General features: G+C 49.8%; 1 protein-coding gene across 1 annotated transcript in view; it reads right to left on the bottom strand.

The window, feature by feature from the left end:
• Window positions 1–2,453, bottom strand: part of FAT2 (FAT atypical cadherin 2) — an 84,875-nt gene extending 82,422 nt beyond the window's left edge. Inside the window, exon 1 of the mRNA XM_037906919.2 lies at window positions 2,110–2,453. The gene's annotated coding sequence lies outside the window, so the exon portion shown is untranslated. The remainder of the gene's footprint in view (window positions 1–2,109) is intronic.
• Between the last annotated feature and the right edge of the window lie 10,758 nt (window positions 2,454–13,211).

Raw genomic sequence — 13,211 nt, 5'->3', positions numbered from 1 at the left:
CCAAGCATAATGCAAAATGAATTGGTTTCTAGTAGATGTTTGATTCCAGGTGTGATTTAGTTACTCCTCCCCCCCCCCCGCCCCCATAAGAGTGATGCTTATTTGTTTAAAGGGCCAGGAGACCGAGCAGCTTCTGCAAAAGCTTCCTCTTTAAAGTTCACTCCGAGTAAAAATATTAGCAAGCGGCAAGCGCTTAGGCAAAGAATGGCCCCTGCAGAGAGTGCAGGTTGGGATCATTTTAAAAAAGACGTTCTGGATTATAAGAAGGGGTTGTGTGTGTGTGTAGGTGATGCAAACCAGGGCAGTATATAGATCAAGACTGTAACTACAGAACAAAATCCTAAACTGGTTCTCTTACACAATAAATCCCCCAATTACCCCCAACTTCATTTATCTCAAAGTCTGATGTCCTTGAACTATTTCAGATAATCCAGAGAGTGCTGGATATTACGAGATGATAAGGTAGCACAACAAGAAGTCAAATGATTTCAGCATCACTAAATGCCGATACTGCCCAGCTTTCCTCAAAGCTGGGATACAAAGTGTTTGCTTTTCATTCTCAGCCTCGCAGCGGGACCTGCCTCCGCTAGCTAGCAATCTGGAGAGCCCAGTCATCTGGACACCTTCCCCTCTGCAGCATGGAAGGTCCCTGGATCTATCAGTGGCAGGGAGAAGTCAGGCTTCTAAGTGGCAAACTGCAAACGATGCTGCTGGGACCATATAGCATCCATGCTACCTGTGCAGGCACCTTCCCCTTCCCACCTCAGACCCAATGCCACTTTTAACCATTTTAGGCCCAGATAACCATATAATCCTGGCAACAGCCCCAGGGCTTGCACAAGTGTGTGTGTGTCGGTGCCCATCAGCCTCTGAATCACGGAAGAATAAAGAGTTTTCAAACGTTTGTAAATGTTATAGCCTTTTTTTTAGAAGAAAGCTCCACCGAGCCAGGCTTTTGCTAACGCTCCCAAGCAACAGATGTCATCTGAGAGGTAATCTTTGTCCGTATGGATTCTTGCATTCCACCTGGTCTGCTTTTAATTCCCTCAGGAGGTTAATTACCTGATTCCTGCTGCTGCTAAGGGCTTTCATATATTCTCTCCATGCTGCAAGTGCACGAGTGCCCCTTTTTCTCTTTTCTGCAGTGCAACATGTGTGCTGGGGGAAGAACAGCTGCATGTCCATTGATCTGCATTTACGAAGGGATTTAGGTGTAGATTGCTGTCAGGCCGCCATAAATGCCCAAAGAAGCATACATACATTGACACAAACACACACACACATTATATATGCCCACGCCTACGTGAATGCAGAGCAAACACTGAGGCCTTGTTTCTGCTGAGCTTTTTCCTTAGTTTCCCACCTTTGCAGCCCTACCTGCAACAGTGGTGGGAGCGCCAGGGTAGGCAAGGTGCGAGGGACCCTGGCGTCTTCACCACCTTGCTGTCTAGATTCACTCTGGGCGCGGTTAGCCGTCGGGGTAGTAAAAATGCCAGTGTCTTGCCTACACTAGGGCTCGTCCTGTGCACGCTGCAACAGAGCTGGCCCTGGTGGTAGTGGAACAGGGAAATAATAAGGAAAAGCGCGGTGTAGATACAGCCTGCACACAATGCATCGTTAACATCATTTCGGTTTTGCTTGCATTCCCTGGTGGGTTCAGTCTGAGGTGCTGTACAGAGTCCATTCACCGGAGGTGACAGTCTGCCCCTAACTCTTGGTAAAGTTTACAGGAGTGAACTGAAAAGGCTATTACCCTGCTCAAACCCGGGGCAACAAATACAAACGTACACCAGCTTTCCCTAGCCCAGTTCACAATGCCTCGTACTAGGACTGACAAGACCAAGGGAAAGAATGAAAGAATAACAAAAGGCTGTTGGTTGCGTTGGGGATTTTTTTTTTTTTGCTCAAAGTATAAATCTTCAGGCTTGGGCTGTTTGTTTCAAATTGAAGGTTACATCTTTTTACTCACATACAAGCACCGTTTCATGAAGTCGCCTCTGATGATCTTAGGTCTGTCCATCCTCCCTGGGCTTTCCCCAGACCACGCTGCACAGGGCTCCCTGAGTCATTTAGAGTTTGCAAAAGCAGCGAGCAGCAGCGTGCCCTTACCTGTTGCAGCAGGAGAGACCTCTCCTGAAATTTATCGTCTTGCTGCCCCTTCAGCCGAATCTTCAGTCAGGGTGCAGCACCCCACAAGCTGCAGGAGATCCATGGTGGCTGTGAAGTGGAGACGCTCAGAGAAGTTCCGGCAAGGGGAGATTTTGCTGGCTGAAATCCCTGCAGCACAGGTTGAAAGCAGCTAGCAAGAACGGTGCAGTAGGTGTAACTCGTTTCCCTGACGTTCCAGCCCTCCCTGACCAACTAGGGGAGGAGGAGAGGCATTGCTCTCACTCTGGAGAAAGGAACACGTGTGTGTGTGTGTGTGTGTGTGTGTGTGTGTCAGTGTCAGAGTTTGGCAGACTCCCAAGCCTCAGAGCCAAATAATGGCAGAGATTTTTACTGTTAGATTAGCCAGCATTGCCATGAAATCCAGAACTGCAGCTTAAAAGACCAGTGGTTGTTTTTGACTAGGAGCCAGGTAGGTGCCGGGGGCAGGGATGGGGAAAGGGGAGAGAATCCTGTTCTGATCACGGAGGAGCTGAAGGCTGAAAAGCCTCCTGGGATGTTACTGTTATTGATGGGTTGTATTGTGGTAGCCCCTAGGAGCCCAGGCATGAACCAGAGCCCCATTATGCTGGGAGCTGTACAAACACAGAACAAAAAGACAGTCCCTGCCCCAAGGAGCTTACAATCTAAGTATAAGATAAGAAACAACAGGCGGATACAACAGGTGGAAGAGGAGTACAAGGAAACAGTGAGACAAACGGCAGCCTTTTGGAACTTCTGATGAGTCTTTGCTGTACAGAGGCTAAAAAGTACGCTACATCTTTCTAGCTCCCAAGGCTTTTCGTTTACCCTCAGACATCCCCCTAGATGTCAGGGGGTTGCACAGGTGCACCTAAGGGCAGATCTTAGCCCAGAGGTGGGCAAACTACGGCCCTTGGGCCACATCTGGCCCACGGGACCGTCCTGCCTGGCCCCTGAGCTCCCAGGCGGGGAGGCTCGCCCCCGGCCCCTCCCGCGCTCTCCCCACTCCCACGGAGCCTCAGCGCGACTCGACACCAGCGCTCTGGCTCGCTGCTCCTGCCGGGCAGCACAGCGGCAGTGTGGCTGGCTCTGGCCAGGCGGTAGAGCTTTGCTGCTCTGAGCAGCATGGTAAAGCGGGGGTTGGATAAGGGGCAAGGGGTCCTAAGGGACAGGGAGCAGCGGGCAGTTGGATGGGGTGGAGGTTTGGGGGGGGGCAATCAGGGGACAGGGAACTGGGGGGTTTGGATAGGCGTGGGAGTCCCAGGGGGGCCTGTCTGGGGGCAGGGATGTGGATAGGGGTCAGGGCAGTCAGGGGACAGGGAGAAGTGGGGGTTGGATAGGGGGTAAGGTCCTGGGGGGTGGTCAGGGGCCGGGGTCCCAGGAGGGGGTGATCAGGGGACAAGGATCGTTGGATGGGTCAGGGATTCTGAGGGGGGCGGGAAGTGGGAGGGGGCGGATAGGGGGCGGTGGCCAGGCTGTTTGGGGAGGCACAGCCTTCCCTACCTGGCCTTCCATACAGTTTCGCAACGCCAATGTGGCCCTGGGGCTAAAAAGTTTGCCCACCGCTGACCTAGAGTCACATGCCTGACTTATGCTTTTGACTATGCTACATGCCAGGGAGAGCTGGCTGGCAGTTTTCAGTGAATTTGTTGTTGTCGGAAAATGGCTGTTTAAAAAAAACAGAGGGTTTTTGGTGAAAAAAGTATTTTTGTTTTAAGATTTTCAATTATTTGTTCGAAACCACAACTGAATTTTTGTTGATGTTTGGATTCCACTTCCTCCCTCTTCCCCCCCCCCCCTTTCCCCTTTTCAGTCACTTTTACAGGGAAAACGGAAAAGGGGGGGAACTACGGACTTGATGAACATTTTCGCTTGAAGCTGGTTTTCAGTGGAAACCTCGGTTTTCAACAAAATCTTCACCGACGGCTCCTGCTTTCCTCTGAAAATTTCCTTTTCATCAAGCACCTGAACACTGTTCCGGGGTTGGCCAAACCATTCTGGTTTTTTGGGTTTTTTTTTTATGAAACATCTACATTTTCCGCAGAAAAACAAACCCATTTTCTGACCAGCTGTAGGGAAAGCCCTGAAATTTGCCCCATGAAAACCAGCAAATGTTGATAACAATTCTGAACGGGTGAAAAAAACCTCTTTCGCCTAGTCTGCAGCGTGTGAACAATTTCAAAATGTTGTGAAAAGTCATCACCGCTTTCTGACCAGCTCTAAGGTGGTGGCAGATGCAGCTCAAACAATGCTGATCGCGGCTTAGGTGCACGTACTGCTGAGCACAAACAGCATTCCAGCAGCGGAGATTTAAACCTCTCTGAAGATATTTTCCCTTCTTTTTTCTGCACAAACAGCCCTACAGACTAATGAGGTAAGAGAGAAAATAGGTCTCTCTTTTATCAGCACTTTGGATGGGATTTTTCAAGGCCCTCAATCAGTACTGGAGTCTTCTGCTCTCCCTGAAGTCCGTCATAAAGCTCTCAGGGACTTCAGCGGGGGCACAACTCGGCCAGTGCTAAGTAAGGGCTTTTGAAAACCCCATCCTCGTTGCCAGCTCTTGTGATTTTATCCGAATCCCATGATACTTGGTGTTTTTCTTAAAGCTTCGGCTGCTGGAATCCGGGTATTACCTGAGAAGCTGAGCTTTCATTTAAAACAGAAAGGAAACTTCTGGCCTTCATGGATGTGGAGAAAAGCTTGAAAATGAGCCAACGCCAGGAGGCAAATAAAAAGAAACATCAATGTAATTTTTTTTAATCCCACGATTTTTAAGACAGTCTCATGATTTCGGGGGCATGACTCATGATTTCCGAACACGTGCGGTTGGCGGTACATTTGTGTATAGCCAGTTTCACTGTTTCCCCCGTATAATCAGGTAAGGGTCTATCCTACAAGCGGAGACTCTTATCCACACACAGAGTCCCAAGGAAGTCGATGAGACTCCACAGAGCCATAAGGGTCCCTCTATGGAGATCCCAACCTTTAATTCTCTCTGTCTGCTCATATAGCCCCCAGCACTGCCATGTCTGAGCACCTCCCAAGTGTTTATCCTCACAATACCCCGGTGAGGCAGGGAAGTATGTATTATTATCCCCATGGGATCCTGAGTCATGGTGAGATTAAGTATTGTGCCCAAGGTCACAACAGGAGAGCATCAAAGCTGAGAATTGAACTCAAGAGTTCCAGACCAGGACCTTAACCTTTGCTGTTTGTGTGGGAGGTTCTCACAGAACCATGGGAATAGGAAAATGTGAGTGGAGAGCCACAAAAAATTACGGAGGATGGTGTGAGGCCTGCAACTTACTTATCTGGCTCAGTTTTTGAAACTGACTTGGATTTCAAGTTGATAATGCCCTGGACTGAATAAGTCCCAAGAAGGGTTACAAACATGGCAGGGTTTACATATACAGACAATACGATTATTTAGAGGGGACTTAAATGAGGTATTTAGGATTAATGAAGGGTGTAGTAAAAAAGCAATCAGCCCCTCATTTCTGGGATGTCTCATAAGAAGAAAACAAGGGTTCACGCAGTAACAATAAGGGTAGGTATACTAAAAACAACTGGAAGGCCAGGTTACTTCACACAGCTGTGACCCTCACAGCCACATAAGGTGAGAGAATCAGGGGTTGGTGCCTAGATTTCAAAGAGGTTAGCTCACTTTATGAACAATACTGACATTGTATTTCGACGGGCGAAGGTACAAACAATCAAATCTCTGGCCTCAGGGCATCAGCTGATTGCCACAAGAGTTGGAAAGTAATTTTCCCACATTTAAAGCCTTGCACAACTGGCCAGGTGCATTGTTTTATTTCACCGTCCTTTGAAGCATCGAGACAGGCCACTGCAGAGACAGGATACTAGAGCTGATGGGTAAATGGTCTGATCTAGTATAGCAAATCATATGCTCTCAGCCAGAACAGCTGGAAACACCATTCTGGACAATACAGCGCCATCTGCGAGACACCCCCACCCCCAACTCTAACACCTGTGTAGTATATTTGCTACCCTAGATTGTCAGTCTCCCTATTTCAGTCCTTTTTCTTTGCCAGGTTTCTGTGTTAAAATACCATTTCAGCAAGCGCTGGGCATAATAGTCCCATGAATGAGGTTCCCATGCTGCAACATGGGCAAACGCAGGTTGGCACCAAGTGCTCTCACATACAAACACATGCTCGCACAAACACACATGCACACCCAGACTTCCTTGACGGCAAGCAAAAAAGTCACGGAGACACCCAGCCAGTTTCCACTAGATCAGGGAGCAAGAATCCCCCGCTCACTCTTAAACAGTGGCTCCCAGACAGAGCAAGTTGCTAGTGCCATGTGCTCCCAGTTGGGCAGCTGGTGGGTTTTAGCCTCAGGTTTCAAAGAGTAGCCTGTCTTATCTCCCCTGCTACGAAATTAGGTGGATTTTATCTTAGTCGATTTTTAGGAAGTGATTTTGTACAGCCGATTGTGTGTGTCCCCACTAAGCGCATTAAGTCGGCGGAGTGCGTCCACAGTACCGTGGCTAGCGTTGGCTTTCGGAGCGGTGCACTGTGGGTAGCTATCCCACAGTTCCCGCAGTCTCCGCTGCCCATTGGAATTCTGGGTTGAGCTCCCGATGCCTGATGGGGCAAAAACATTGTTGCGGGTGGTTCTGGGTACATGTCGTCAGTCGCCCCTCTGCAACGGCAGACAATCATTTCGCGCCCTTTTTCCTGGATTGCCCGAGCAGACGCCCTAGCACGGCAAGCATGGAGCCTGCTCAGATCACCGCTGCAGTTGTGAGCGTTGTAACCACCTCGCGCGTTATCCTGCAGTATATGCAGAACCTGCAAAAGCAGGCGAGGAGGCGATGATAGCGCGAGCACAATAGTGACGAGGACATGGACACAGGCTTCTCTCCAAGCACGGACCCAGCAGCTGTTCAATGCGAGAAGCTGGGGATGGTGTAGCAGTGATCAGGGGAGAGCAGAGCAGGTTCTAAAGCCTGCAGGAATCCCAATCTCCAATCTCAGGGGCTGCAAAAAGAGTTGTCTTTCCTGACTAGGTCTCAGAGAGCTGGACATTGTTATAGCAAGTCCTAGACCAAGGATTCAGCAGGGGCAGGTTGAGAGCCCTCCACTCCTGGGGAAGTTTCACTCTGAGCCCCTAGTGCCATACAAGAAGCTGCAGGTGTTTTCCCACTCCTTTTTCCCCTTTGTCTCCTTCCCCCACTTTCTTAACTTCCCTTTTCCCCATCTCTTACTCTCTGTAAGAATCATACAAGGATGTGGTTAAAAAGTGAAAGGAAAAGTCAGCGAAACCAATATTCCCATTGTTATTGCTGCTTGCTGTGTGCTCCACAGTGTCTATGAGAGTAAGGGGAAGACGTTTAAGGTGCGGTGGGAGGTTGAGGCAAATCGCCCAGCGGCCGATTACGCACAGCCAGACACCAGGGCGGTCAGAAGAGCACAGCTGGGTGCGCTGCGCATCAGAGAAGCTTTGAAAACCAGTTTCATGACTGGCCAGGCAACAGTGTGACAGTTCTGTTTGTTTCTCCTTGATGAAAACCCGCCCCCTTGGTTGACTCTACTTCCCTGTAAGCCAACCACTCTCCCCCCTTCGATCACCGCTTTCAGAGGCAATAAATTCATTATTGTTTTAAAATCATGCATTCTTTATTAATTTATCACACAAATAGGGGGGAAACTTGCAAGGTAGCCCGGGAGGGGTGGGGGAGGAGGGAAGCACCGGGTGGGGTGGTGGATGAGGGGAGGAGGGAAGGACAAGGCCACACTACAGTTCAAAACTTATTGAATGCCAGCCTTCTGTTGCTTGGGCAATCCTCTGGGGTGGAGTGGCTGGGTGCCCAGAGCCTCCCCCCTGCGTCCTTGGGCATCTGGGTGAGGAGGATGTGGAACTTGGGGAGGAGGGCAGGCGGTTATACAGGGGCTGCAGCAGCGGTCTGTGCTCCTGCTGCCTTTCCTGCAGCTCCCCCAGACTCCTGAGCATGTCAGTTTGCTCCCCCATTAGCCTCAGCTTTCCATCCTGCCTCCTCTCATCGCGCTCCTGCCTCCTCTCATCGCGCTCATTTAACGCATGGGTCGGCAACCTGCGGCACATTTAATGCAGGCCGGCAGCGGGCTGAGCGGGGCCGGCGGCTGGAACCCCAGACTGGCAGCGGGCTCAGCGGCTCAGCCTGCTGCCGGTCTGGGGTTCTGGCCGCCGGCTCCTGCCAGCTGGGGTCCCGGCCGGCGGCCCCGCTTAGACCAGCCCGGAGTTCCGTCCATGCCCTTGGAGATTTTGGCATATATATTGGCATTTCGTCTTTTGGAACAGAGTTCTGCCTGCACGGATTCTTCTCCCCATACAGCAATCAGATCCAGTACCACCCGTTCCGTCCATGCTGATGAGCTCGCCACACTGGCCAAACAGGAAATGAAATTCAACAAGTTCCTGGGGCTTTTCCTGACTACCTGGCTAGTGCATCTAAGTCGAAAGTGTTGTCCAGAGCAGTCACAATGGAGCATTCTGGGATAGCTCCCAGAGGCCAATACCGGCAAATTGCGTCCACGGTACCTCAAATCCGGAACAGTGATGTCGATTTTAGCACTACTCCTCTTGCCGAGGTGGAGTACAGAAACCGGTTTTAAGAGCCCTTTAAGTCGACAAAATCGGGTTGGTTGTATGGACGGATTTCGTTTTAATTCGACCTAACGCGGCTAAATTCGACATAATCCTGTACTGTAGACCAGGCCTGAGCTTCACATCTACTGATGGGGCCTTGTCTGACTTAGCCAACACAGGCAAAGAATGTCAGTGCAAACACCAGTGTCAGCCACTCCTCTCCTCTCTCCAAGTGAAAAGGGAACAGAGACAGTAACACTTGTATCCACCAGACAAGGATGAGGGGACTAGCTCAGAGAAATTCCTAATGAAAAGGCAACCAAGATTCAAAGATATGGATGGTTTGGACTGGAGACTGCCCTTGGGGTAAGGGGGACCCCAGTCCTTAGTGACTCCCTGTCCTCAAGGCAGGGACAGGAGTTGTTGGAGAGAAGGAGAAATTCTGTATAGAGAATCAAAGGCTTTAGTGAGTTCTGGTTGTTACACTGACCTTTTGTGGCAGGTGGGAGTATGGTACCTGTTGCAATTATCTGGCTCTACCTTCTCCCCTCCCTGGCTACATCCAGACCAGTACTGAATCAAAGTGAGACCCATTGGCTCTGGTTAGATAAATGAACCCATAGTTCTGTCTTCCTTTCTCTGCAGAAACATGCAGGTTGCAAAGTTACCAGTGACTGAAAGCAAAGGGCATTAGCAGGGCTGTGTGTGTGAAGATTAAACAGAGCCTGTCCATCCTGTCTGATTCTGACTGGGGCTATCCAACCCACACTTGCCCTCTGACTTTTTTAAGCTGATAAAACAAACAAACCAAAACTGACCATCTTTAGCTGGTGCCGACATTTCCCTCACCCCCATCCAAATCCCGTGATGCAAACCCAACCTTGGACCCAATGGAGCCTTTCGCAGCGCATGGAGAATGTCCTAGGTTTTGTCACTTCTCTGACAATTAGAAGATTTAATTACTGGTAGCTATTGCCTTTCCTGGCTCCTCTCCAGGGTTTCCATTTGACACATTCAGGATACAGTCTTGCAAGTTTGATTCCTGCAAAGCATTTTTAAAGAGCAACAGAGTGTTCCAACAGGGCTTTGGAAATCACCAGTACCCCCACTGCACTGACTGCTATAGGGACCCTGCTGTCCACACGTCTTTCATTGAGGGTTGTAACTCCTATGGGTGCATTTCTCATTCAGTGCTGGAAGGACACCCATGAGAATCCAGGACTGGGAAGAATCCGCAGGTCATGGCCGAGAGGGTCCTTTCATTGATGTTCAGAAAGCACCTAGCGCATTGTGGGCATCTCCAGTATCTCATGACTGTCGTCAGTGTGGCTGAGTTTTTCGAAACTGGCTGCACCTACAGCTAGAGGCCGATGTCCTCGTGGAGGGGCTCGGCACTTTTAAAAATCAGGCCACTTATTTAGCTGCTTAAATGAAAACTTCAGAGTCTGACTGTTTTACAATCTTGGCCTGTCTCTGTAAGTAAGAACTGGTTTCTTAACCCATGACCTGCCTGTAACGGATCAGTTGTGGAGCAGCGCTGTGTCCTCTTGTTCTTTAAAGGTGTCTTACTTCAGCAAGGCTGATCTGTCGGCGAGACCTGAAACCCACGGGATATGTCTTCTGTGACAGTACAACCCATGTGGAGGTGCAGTCAGTTGTCTGATAAGCATTTAGGGAGAACAGAGACAGGCTGAGACCAACCAGACAGGGAGATCTTTACCTCTCAGGGACAGACAACTTGTTTTCTTTGTTGCTCTACATAATTTCTACCCGATTGGCCTACCAGCCTCTGGGGTACTTTCCTGCTCTGTACGTAAGGCAGTGTGTGAGCCTGCAGGAACGTGCAGGGCAGGGGGCATTGCCTGAGTGAAACAATAGGAACAGATTAGCTTTGGGGGAGCCGGAGAAGGAGGGGAATGGGGGGGGGGGGGGCTTTGTTTTCCAAAAACAGAGCTTCTGTCGCTCCTGTATCCTCCCTTTTCTACAGCTTCAAGTCAGGATAACGTTACTTCCTGCTCACATCCCAAGGCTAAAACTGTCGCTTATCTCCTGAGGTGCAGCTAGAGTAGCCCTGGGCTGAACTTTGTCTCTATCACTCCTTGTGGAGCTCCTGCCCCTGGGCTTTGGGGAGTAGGCTCTGATGGAAACTTCTCCCCATATATTGTAGGCAGAGAGGTTTCACTGTCCATGGGCCTGACCCTGCTAAGTGCTGAGTGCAAAGACAAACAAAAAGCAGAGGCTCCCTGACACTTAGTTCCCTTCTCAATCGATCAGGTTTCAGTTGTATGGGTGTCTCTGAAACCATAAACCTACCGGTTCCCCTGTGCTCCATAGAGTCTTCCAGGAAAAGTGGGGCAGATAAGACTTAAATTCCTAATATAAAAGACTAGCAGAAAAAGATAACTTGTGGTGCCTCCTTATTCATTACGAAGAGCAAAAGTGGGCACGGACACATTTTTTCCCCTATAAAGGTGACCTCTAACTTGTTCATAGGGCCCAGTCTGGGGGGCATGCTCTGAGATTCATCTCCTGCAATTTTCCCTCAACCCACGTCAGGTTTGGGGGTGCCTTAGGATGCAGAGCAAGACTCCTTTGTTCATTTAAGCGCCTTTGTTCATTCTTACTGTGGGCTGGGATTCAGCAGGAATGATCTCATTAGTGGTTGGGGACGAGTTTGATTAGTGCTAATTGATTTCTGGAAGCAGTTGGTTAATTTGGGGAACATCTGCTCAGGTGTTGGGTACGAGGTAAGTATATACAAGTGAATAATAATGATTTGGGAGGGGAAATAGATGGGAGGCAAACCAAACTCTCCCAAATTTGCCCCTGGCCAAGCCTGGTTCCACTGAGATAAATTTGGTCCCTGGTACTAAACTCAGTGCGTTGATCTTCTCTTCTCTTATTTTTATTATTTATATTGCAGAAGCATCAAGAGGGCCCAGCTGAGATCGGGACCCACTGTGGTAGGTGCTATACAAACACATAACGAGCAACAGCTCCTGCTCCAGAGAGGTTACAGCCTAAATAGACGAGGCAGGGGAAATGACTTGTCTAAGATCACATGGCAGGTTACTGGCAGAGCTGGGAATAAACCCCAGTTTTTAGCCCCAGTCCAATGTCCTAACCGCTAGACCATGTTTCCTAAGCTCAGCTTCTACCTTGCCAGGTCATAGACTTTGTGGATGGTGTAATGAGCAAGGAGTTTAAATCCAACCCACGATTCTTCGTAGGTCCCACAATGCACTGCAGAAGGGAGTGCTGTGCTTTTCAAGGAGATGAAGTCATCTTCAGACAAAGCCATCTGGCACCATGACAGCTTCAGGAACTCAGAGAAACAGAAGGTTTAGTGCAGGTTGGGATGTCAGCATGCTGAGGGGGATGTCATCACTCCTGCAAACAGATGGGACCCTGATGAGAGAAAGAGAGATGCCACAATTTAGCCCAGGAGAAGGCGAGACTCTGTGGGGAATGCAATCAAACACACAGCAGACCTGCCGGCACTGGGCATCTGGGTGCATTACAGTCTCATTTTCATCCTCCATTCAAAGCAGAGATGTGTCAGGACGATGGACCCCGACCACCGTTCTCCCAGGTGGGAGCAGGTAGGACGCAGCCTGACCGTGGACATCACTGTGGGATGGGTTGGCTAGTCAGCATGTTTCTCCACCATCAGTCTTCCTTCATAAGCCATTACCTCACCTTCAGCCAATCGGTTTCCATCCATTGCCGGAACACTTATGTCATCTTTGGCTCCAGTCATTGTCACTGAAAACAGAGTGTTCTCTTGCTGCGGTTTCTGGCGGGCGTTCCCTCGGCGCGCAGGAGAAAGGAGTGGGAAGGGCAAGGGATCACCAGCTCCCTGAATCTTAGGGAAATGGTCACAAGCAATATGCCCACCTGGTCCTAGTGATGGTCTCACCTGAATACTCCAGAGGAAGGTGAAAAGACCCTTCCAGGGAAACGGCTTCTCAGCTGACTCCAAATTTTGCAGTAAGTTTACCTGTGAGTTCATGAGCATGGATCCCTGCCGTTAGATTTCTGATCCCATCCCCAGGTACTGCTGGTGCCCATGCTGCCTGTACTGTTCACATCACTGCTCATTTGAATCCCTAACTCCCTAATGCTCTCAGTGCCCCGAAGTCCTTTCCCTGGTAATGTAGTCAGCCCAAACTTGACGTTAGCTCACACCCGCCGCTTCACAGACCAACCTTAAACTTTTGTGAGATGATCTATGGCATGCATGGTACAAAGGCAATTTCTAATGCACATATCATGAATCAACCCATATACTGGAGCTCTGATGTGTGCAGAACCAGCCAGCCATCCTCTCCGCCACCCTCTGCAGACCTCAACACTGGTTGCCTCCTGACACCCCACAAGGCAGGAGTCCCATCACCAACTTCCTGGTGGCAGCCTGTAGAGTGGCCTGGTTGCCCTGGGAGGAGTAGCATAGACAAATCCTTGTATCTTCACAGCCACAGGTGTCC

This window comes from Chelonia mydas, chromosome 8, assembly GCF_015237465.2.
Source record: "Chelonia mydas isolate rCheMyd1 chromosome 8, rCheMyd1.pri.v2, whole genome shotgun sequence".
NCBI classification, from domain to species: Eukaryota; Metazoa; Chordata; order Testudines; family Cheloniidae; genus Chelonia; species Chelonia mydas.
The sequence above is the reverse complement of the archived record's forward strand: the minus strand, read 5'-3'. Positions and strand labels throughout refer to the sequence as shown.